The sequence below is a fragment of the Notamacropus eugenii genome, chromosome 6 (genome assembly GCF_028372415.1).
Source record: "Notamacropus eugenii isolate mMacEug1 chromosome 6, mMacEug1.pri_v2, whole genome shotgun sequence".
In the NCBI taxonomy this organism is placed as follows: Eukaryota; Metazoa; Chordata; class Mammalia; order Diprotodontia; family Macropodidae; genus Notamacropus; species Notamacropus eugenii.
In genome coordinates, this window is record NC_092877.1 from 94,667,424 (window position 1) to 94,677,401 (window position 9,978).

General features: G+C 38.2%; 1 long non-coding RNA gene across 1 annotated transcript; it reads right to left on the bottom strand.

Moving 5' to 3' along the window:
* Positions 1-1,883: 1,883 nt before the first annotated feature.
* LOC140511458 (uncharacterized) lies at positions 1,884-8,564 on the bottom strand. The gene is made up of 3 exons (XR_011969563.1): positions 8,462-8,564; positions 5,278-7,616; positions 1,884-4,921 (listed from the first exon to the last, which is right to left on the bottom strand). It is a non-coding gene; the product is annotated as an uncharacterized lncRNA (long non-coding RNA).
* Between the last annotated feature and the right edge of the window lie 1,414 nt (positions 8,565-9,978).

Consider the following 9,978-nt stretch of genomic DNA (forward strand, 5'->3'; position numbering starts at 1 on the left):
CCAAAGACCAGAGTCAGAGCAGACCACCAAAGTTCTTTGGTCCAACTCAAGCCTGAAGCACAAATCCCTGTATAACATTCCTAATAAGGGCTCATACAGCTTCTGCTTGAAGATTTCTAGAGATTGGACAATTCATTGCTTCTCCAGGCAACCCATTACCATTTTAGGTACTTCAAATAGTTACGAATTTTTTCTTTAAATCATGACAGCACCTACCTCTTGGCAATTTCTCCTCATACTTCCTTCTGATTTCAATATTCATTTTCTTGTTAATTGTCAGCACTGTATTTTGAATTTTCAAAATAAGACTAAGGTCTCTTCTATTTAACAGTCCTTCCAATACTCAAGGACATGTTCCTGTCCTCTTCAGTCAAAACATCCCTAGTGTCTTAACTTATTTTCTCACAATATAGTCCCTCGCTATCTTGTTTTCCTTATTCCAGACTTCTTCTTGTCAATGTCCTTCCTAAAGTTCAATAAACATTTATTAAGCCCCTATTATGTATCTGAGTATTGTGTCAGGCACTAGAGACAAAAACACAAAAATAAAATAGTCCCTGTTCTCAAGTAGCTCACATTCTACCAATGGGCTCATATTTGACTATAAAATATGGTGCCTAGAAGTTAACACATTTCAGATATTCACTCATGGCAGAATATAGAAAGATCAATCTTTCTTTTTTTAAAAAATATCGTATTGTATTTTTATTTATTTGTTAAATATTCCCCAATTATATTTTAATCTGGCTTGGAAGTTTCACACCTCTACAGTAGAGGATACTAAGAATTTTAGATTCCTATAAATACTTCTTGAACTGTTATCAATCTAATGCCTGTCCAAAAACCTGCAAGCTGAAATACATAAGAATTGTGTAGCATAATTATATCATCAATGTGAATTCAAAATATAAGCAAGTTGCAGCTTAATGGAAATCCATATACTCAGCCACTGAGGTGGGAATTTACAAATATAACTCAGAAAAAGGCAATTGAGAAGACACGCATAACTAGTCAATCACACGTCTACCTTCACAAGATCGGTCCTTCTCATTCTGTACACTGTGCTTCTATTCATGTAGTCTAAGAATGAATTTGGGTTGTTATTATTGTTGTTATATATTGTTGCTATTTTATTCCAACCACGTCACATTGTTGACTCATCTTGAGTTTGTTCACTAACTGCTCCTGGTCCTTTTCAAATGAATTTCTGCTGAGTCACATCTCCCTTAGTAAATCTAAGTCTATGTAGTTGAATTTTGAAATCAGATGTAGGGCTTTAGACTTATCCCTATTAAATTTAATCCCACTAGATTTAGCCCAGTGTTTTATTTCATTGAACTATTTTTTTAGCCTAATTATGCCATCCTAGGTATTTCTTATCCTTCTCAGTTTTGGTGTAATCTAAAAATTTGATATGCAAGCCACCTAGGTCTTTATCCAAATCACTGATAAAAATACTGAAGAGAAAAGGACCAAGGTTATAGAGACTCTTGCGGTACTCCATTGGGGACATCCATCCAGACTGATACCATAATTTTTATGATAGTTATTCCACCAGTTCTGAAATTTTATCTAATTGTGCCATTATCCAGGGCATAGCTCCATCTTGTCCACAAGAATATTATAAAAGATTTGCAAATGTCTTACTGAATTCCAGATATATTATGTCCGTGGCTTTCTCTTGACCTACCAGTTTAATTTGTCAAATAGGAAATGAGGCTGGCTTATAGCAGAGGATTTTAACTTAGGGTCCATTAACTTTTTTTAAAAGCATTTTCTTTTCTCCCATTTACACTTAAAAACAATTTTAACATTCTGTTTTTCAAATGTGGAATTTCAAATCCTCTCCCTCTCTTCCCTCCTCACCCTCCCCCCATGGAGAATTCTGGTAAGCAATCTGAGACTAGTAAATTAAAAATTTTTTTCTTGATAAATGTTTTTATATAATTGGCTACTTTTGTAATCTTATGTACTTTATTTCATATATTTAAAACCATTATTTCACAAAAGGTTCCATAGGCTTCGCTTGGCTAGAAGAGTAGTACATCACACACACACACCCACACACACACAGAGTTAAGAACCTCTGTTTAGAGTGTTTAGTTATCAATGACCTTATGCTGACTTTTGGTGATCACTGCCTGTATTTCCAAGTGCTCACAAAATATCCTTTCAATACTTCTTAAAGTTTGCCAACAATGGAAGTGAAGTTTACCAGGCTATAGCACGGAGAATGAATCTAACCACTCTTTGAAAATTAGAATATTCCTACAGCATGTCTCCCATTTGATATGATTTCTAATATGTAATTGACAAGTGGTTAGTCACATCAGTGAGTTCTTTTGGTCTTCTGGGTTATAATTAATCTGTTTCTCATAGTTCTAGCCTCTTACAGGACTATAGTAGCCTTTTTTCTTTTCTAACTAATCTTGGTTACCTGCCTTTTCCTTCCACCTTCTGCACATGTCCCTTGCAAATATGAAATGGTGAATGTTGTGAAATTGTAGAGAACCAGTAATTTACATCTCAAAGAAAAGATATGAGCAGAGAACTTCTTCTTGCTCCTTTGCAGATATCAGGGTACGTGGGTGCGGATCACTTCATATAAAGTTAAATTCTTTTTGATGCAGTGATCAGTTTTACTGAATTTTTTTCTCTTCTTTTAAAAAAATTGTTATGGGGATGGATTTGTGGGATGGGAGAGAGAGATACAGAAGGAAATCCTAGCTTTGCAAAAACAGAAGATATCAATAAAAATCTATTTTAAAAATAAAAAAATAAAATTTTAGTTGGTTAATAAACTTCCTGCCCAGCCATATCAGTTTCCTTAGCTATCTCCCATCCCTACCTTCCCCTGTTCTATTGGAATTTTTTGTGTTTAAATTGTCAGAATTTTGCTCTCAAGGAGTGTCTCATGCCTTTGGACTTCCCTTATAGCATCCTAGGCCATGGAGCACTACCTATGCCTTCTCTGAACTCTTTGAAATCTGCTTTCACAAAATCTAAGGTAAGTCTCATTCTGTGACTGGCATTATTTTCTTTAATCTATCAGCAACTCTAAGGTGAAAGATCCAATTCTCAAATTTCCAGTCATTTCTAGAGACTTAGATAAAAGTTCTTCCTTCCTGGTGACCTGCCTAAGTTTACATAGCAAGTTAGTAGCAGTGCCAAGACTAGAACATCCTGGTTTCTTCTAATCTAGGCTTCTCTGTATTGCAACACACATACTTCCATTTCCAACCTCCCACTACCCCACCCCCTGATCTCTACTTTCTGATCTTCATTTCATATCCAATCCACAGCCAAACCCACATTCTTCTATACCCAAGATCAGTCTACATAGATGAACTTTTCTTGGCAACTCTGTTCTCAGAAAGGACAAACTCTAGGCAAAACTACAAAGTAGACAAAATTGTTCTTTAGCTCTTCATACCTCCCTCCATCCCTTTCAGTATACTCCTTTGTTACCCCACTTTTGGTGCCTACCTCAAATATCTCAACATTTGGAGATGGCCTGCCAAGGTTGCAGCCGCAGTCCTGAATACCCAAGGCTTTTCTACAACCAGCTCTCTTCACTGAAAAACCTATTTGCCAATGGAAAGATGACTCTTTGACATAAATAGGCTGTAGCATGTTATGAGTTGCACCTGGGAAGTTGCAGCATTAAAGACCACTGGGATATAGATAACATAAAAAGGGAGTGACTTTTAGCAAGAGTAGAGGATACCAGGTAGATGGCCCTCACATCCACAAAATATTAAAAGAATAAACAAAAGGCCTGCAGAGAGTTGTCTACTTCCTCTATGATACATTTAAAGAAAGGGTTGGATTGGGTGAGGATTGGATAGGGTGAGACAACATGGAGGGGTGATTGCAATCTATGCTACTGGTAAGGAAGCTCATATTGAAGAGACGAGGAACACTGATGTGGTAAAAGTGCAGTGTGTAGTGTATCTAAGGAGGTATCTAGGAGAACATGCTAAAAGTACTTTCTTCAGCATGGGGTGGAAAGAATCTAATGTCCAGTTACCTTCCTCCTGAATGCTCTTTCTAGGTTTATGCTGTATTTCCTCTTGGGAATTCAGGAATCCTGGATTCTAATCCTGGCTTCCTACTGGTTGGCTATAGGGTCTTATGGCCTTGATCAAGTCATTTTATATTTTTGGGTCTCAGTTTCCTCAGCTCTAAAATTAAAGGACCTCTAATTCTGACTACTATATTCTATTTCCATTTTACTTTACTCCTATTCTGTCTGCCTATGCCATTCCTTAACTGTTGGAGGGCATAGCTTCTGGCAAAAGAGCCTTGTTTGCTTTTAGTAAGGTGGGCATGCCAAGAACAGGAATGCAGATATCTCTGGATACCTGCCTTCTTTCTAGGTGGAATATCATACCTGTGTCTCCCTGCAGGGGGGTGGTTTGAGGCCAGGACAATGCCAGGGTGGAAGAAAAGACAGTTTCTGACCTTCCTTAGCTTTATGACAATCTGCTTTCCCTACTACGGAGTGGAGAAGAGAGGGGATTATGCTATATTCAGAATCAAACTTATGCAGAAACACATACGCAAACACATTCTATTAGACAGTCCACTCAATTCCCCATAGCAAATCTCTCAATCTTTATTTGAGGGGGTGAGGAAGACCATCATGGAGAAGATATTGGGTCCACTGTTCTTCATCACCCCGAGAATAAAACAAAAGGAGCAGCTGAAATTTCAGCAAGAGAGATTGAGATGTGAGAACTTTGTGAGGCAAGGTAGTCCTGAGTCTATGAAGTAAGTGCTTCCAAATGTCCTTCACATTGCCTCAAACATCTCCCTCTCAACATCCCTTCTTTGAATTATCTACATTCCCAAAAGTAAAACAGTGTTCAAGTGGATAAGCCAAGATAAAGTCCAAGATGTACAGAGATCCTTTCAGTGCCTAGGGAAATATAAAGATTTGAATTTTCAGTAAGTAAACTAACTTAAAACTTTAATTATGGATTAATACTGTTTCCTAAGAAACTGTTTATGAAGGACTCAGAAAAAATGGGAAGACTTATAGAAACGGATGCAGAGTGAAGTGAGTTGAACCAAGAGAATAATCTCCACAATGACTAGGTTAATGATTTTTTTAATTTTCAATTTTCAATTAATAAGCATTTATTTTCTCTCCTCATCTCTTCTTAATTTAATGAAAAAAAAGAACTGCAACAAATACGCATCATCAAGCAAAACAAATTCCCACATTACCCATATGAAAAATGTCTACCTCCTTCTGAATCCTGAATTCATTACCTCTCTGTCAGGAGGTAGGCAGCATAGATCCTCATCAGTCCGCTAGAATCATGGTTAGAATGGCCACAATCATGTAAGGAAAACAACACTGGAAGACATCAGAACCATATACAGTGCAGTAACCAAATAACTTCCAAGGACTGATGATGGAGCAGGGGGCCTCCCTCTTCCCAGTGGAGAGGCGGTAGACTAGAATTTTGAAAAGACTTTGTCAAACCTGGCTTATTTTGTTTAGTTGTACTTTGTTACTAGGGAGGCTTCTATTAAGCAAGTAAGGGGAAGTCATAAGGAAGTGATGCTGATGTAAGAAAGAAAGAAATATCAGTAAAAACATTTATTTAAAAAGACAAGAAATTATCATTTGAAAAGAGAGGAAAAGTAATTTCAGAATCACTTTCTATCAGTTTATTTATCATGACCTTCACGTCCTTTGGCAGACAGCTCTAAGATATTTGGATCAGAAATCCCTACATGATACAATAGAATGGTTGGAACACTTCAGGGAAGAGATACAAAAGAGAAATGAAGGACTTGAAACAGAGATGATAGTTCCTTTCCTTTCCTCAAATGCCATCAAGATGGGAAGATAACATACTCACCCACACACTCACCTCCCCTCTACCCTTGCCCTCAGCCAATGAGAAAAGAACTTGCTTTTGCTTAAAAAATGTGTTTTGTTGATAGTTGTTGATAGAACACTTATCACATCACATCTTATTAGAAATGATGTAGAGAGGACTGGGGATTTTTAATGAGGCAGTGTTTTGACTGGACGGTTACCAAAGACCCTTCCAATTCTAAGGTTCTGTGATTTCTGTGATTCTCTCCTTCCTAATTTTCTACCAAAGTGCAACAAGTTCCCAGTCCTTGACCATTTATACACTCTATGGACTTTCACAATGTGAGGCTGACATTCTGTAAGCATGAAATGAAAGGACTGTGTTTGTTAAATTGAATTTAAATTGAAGTAAGTATGTAGAGAGCAGGAAGGAGGCAAGGACTTTCTGGACCGATCTAGGACACTAAGTAGTTTCATGACTTTAGGAAAGTCATACTCTCTTTGGACTAAAGGATAGATTTAGAACTAGAGGAGATCACAAAGCTCATCTAATCCAACTCCCTTATGGTAGAGATGGAAATTGAGACTCAGCAACGTAAAAAAAACATTTCTAAGGTCAAAGAGAGTCAATATCAGAGCAAGGCTTTAAATCCTGTTCTTTTTCCATTGTATTGCTGTATCTGGATTGGAGCCACTGAACTGGATTCCTTCCAATGACAAAATTGTATTCTTCATGATAGGATGCTGTCTACATATATGTCATTACCTATGTGTCCCCTAAGATCTGATAAGAAACAAAACTTTTTTTGTTTCCCTTGAGTGTTTTTGAGGCTGAGATAGGCTGTTACCTGTCTTTGACGACCCAAGTACAAACGTGCCAGTTCAGAAGCCAATGATCTTTTTTAGCCAGTTCTCTATCCATGAATCATTCTACATGCATGAGTGAAACAAAGTACAAAATGTGAGTACAAAGTGTGACTTTGAAACAAGGCTAGCTCCTCATGCTGCACACACAGCTCCTACACAGTGAAGTTGTGTGAAATGAAAAGTACCATATTATTTTATTCCTAGGATTTTTTTTTTAAAACCCTGTGCTAATTGAGAAGTGATGTGTAGTAGAGAGAACGCTGAACTTGGTAAGAGAAAAAGTCTGGATTAGCAGTGCCATGGAAAGCAAGCTGGAGTTGAAGTTAGAACCTGAGTAGTGGTAGACCACATGACCTGACTAAATCTGGATCTCAATGTCTCCTCTAACATTCATGGGTAAGTCATTGCACCTCAGATTCTTTATCTGTGAGATGGGGATAATAATATCTATACTATACCTATACCCTTCTTACAGTGTTGTGATGAGGCTCAAACAATTTAATGTATATAAGACTTAATTTGTTATTCATGAAACCGAACTCTTTTTCCATGTCAAACAGCTAACAACAGGATTTCAATGAGCGAAGTCAATATGGGAGATGGGGCATGCAGCCAATACCCCCTGGCAGATCCTGGATAAGAAAGGCTCTGTGGTAGAAAGCAGGAGCAGTTTGACTGCCAAAAATCAAAGTTTAACATATAAACGTCATTCTGCCTTAGGACACCTAGTAATGATAACTCTATCACTGCCAATATCAGCAGCAAAAACAGGTGCAGAATCCCTGACCAGTTCTTTCCCAGACAGGATTGTATTCAGAGTGTAGCAGTGGCTCACGAAGCTGCATTTCTTGAAACTCTGGATCAAATCTGGAGAATTCCCAGGTAAACAGCATGCTGTTGGAAGAGTAACGTCCTGGGGAGCGTACAAAGCAGTTTGATTAGCAGGCTTTAGGAGCAGGCATGGAAAATCTGAGAAAATGTTCCAGCTGGAAGGGACATAGAGATTACCTTGTCTAACTACTTCATTTCATGGATGAGTTATCTTTAAACAGAAATTATCTTTGGTCATTGTAGTCTCACCAATAATTGTGTGCTTCTGAACAGATAAGCCAAGCAAAGTCATTTTTACTGGGAACTCAGAGCACTCCATAATAAATCTGGGGACTGCTTATATGTGTGCTCAACCTAGAGAGCATACAATAGATTTGCTTTCAGTTCCTTCATCTTTATTTTATTCTCTGAAATGGAACTGAATGTCAATGTGCATTTGAACAGTTTCTCTTATGACAAAGCATTTTAAGAAACTGACATCTTTCCCCCAAGATACCCCCCAAGTTTAACTGTTTTAGAACTTTCTGGAGACACTGCAGAAATACTAGATATCTGCCTGCCATCTGTCCCGCATACATTCTACCCTCCAGATCACTGGATCTTGCCTCACGTATATCCTGCCTCCGGTATTCCCTACACTAGAGAACATTCTCTAGGCAGTTCTGGAATATGGCCCTGAGACCTACACTGTCCTTTCTGGTGAATGCTCTACATGGCTCACTATGCCCAGTCAGCCTCAGCCATCCTTCAAATTTCACACTGGCCACATTCTTGTCTTCTGCTCTGCTCCCATCATACCCTGTTCTCCCTTGCTACCTCCTCTCCTACTACTTCTCAGCTAGTTTTCCAGATCTGGAAATATAATCAAAGCAACACTGCCATTTTACTGCAAAGGGGTCAATAAGCTCCTCTTATCATTTTACTCACCTTCCCTGTGACTTCTCAAAGCAAAGTATCATTCACCTATGTGTGTTTTCCATCCCCTTTGGAAGGCAAGTTCCTTGAGATCAGGGACTGGCTTCCTTTTATATTTCTATCCCTAACACTTAGCATAGTGTTTGGCACAGATTGACTTCTTAAATTATTTTCAAATCATTTGTTCATTCATCAGATGTGGATGAGCAGAAAGGAAAAGAAAAAAAAAGCTGTCCAAAGGCAGTGCAGACAATTAGAAATAATAACCCACAGCTTATCTTGGTAAAGAGTAAAGAGAAGGACATTTAATCATTGCCATTTCTATGGATTCAATATATTCTGGCTGACATTTTGAGGTGTTTTAGAAATCTGGGCCTCTTCCAAGGACATGGAGAAATCAGAGATCGCTATCTATTTCTCCTTTTTTTTTTCCTCTCTGAGACCCTGACAATGATTCTTTGTAAAATGTCTCCGTACATTTGAGGAAGTTATACACAAATATTTTGCAGGAATCTGTCAAAGGCTGATTACTGCAGTTTACGTAATGTGAATATTCTGTTTCATGAAAATCATGTGTCATACACTTAAAACTTGCAAGAAGGCAAATACAATCTACTAGTTGCAGGATTTTAAGGCTTGGTTTCTAAGGCTAGTGCCCCTTCAGTAATGGGACAAGGGAAGGTGTGTGTGTGTGTGTGTGTGTGTGTGTGTGTGTGTGTGAGAGAGAGAGAGAGAGAGAGAGAGAGAGAGAGAGAGAGAGAGAGAGAGAGAGAGAGAGAGAGAGAGAGAGAGAGAACTAGGTGGCACAGTACATACAGCACCAGCCTTGGAGTCAGGAGGACCTGAATTTAAATCTGGCTTCAGACACTTTCTAGCTATGTGACCTTGGGTAAGTCACTTAACCCTAATCATCTCAAAAAAAAAAAACCATATGGATATGTAGATATCTATCTAGGCATAGATATCTAGATGTAGTAAATTTCATATCTTACTTTCAAAACTGTTCTCCTTGTCTGTGTTTCCTTTCAAACTTCCTCTGCTCTTTTCCATGCAAATGAATGTATGATCTGAATCTATGATCTTATGGCTGCTGCACATTTCTCTCCTCTTCTGTGACCCTGTCCAGTCCTAATGCCTTTGGAGAGTAAAGGGAATATGGGACAGTGGAAGGACTGTTAACCTGGAACCAAAGGACTTTGGTTTAAATCGCAGCTCGGCCACTAATTTGCTGGCTGTTCCATTACTTTATCAATCTGAGCTTCAATGTTCTTTGCAAAGGGAACATAATGATACTTGTACTGCCCGTATCTTAGCTTTTTCTCTCAAAAATAAATAACAGCTATCATTTATATAGGACTTTAAGGTTTGCCAAAAGTACTTTGCTCATGCTATTTCAAATGATTCTCATGATAACCCCATAATGTGTTGCTCAGTCATTATTCAATGGTGCCTGAATCTTCATGACCCCATTTGGGTTTTCTTGGCAAAGATACCGAAATGGTTTGCCATTTCCTTCTCCAGCTCATTTT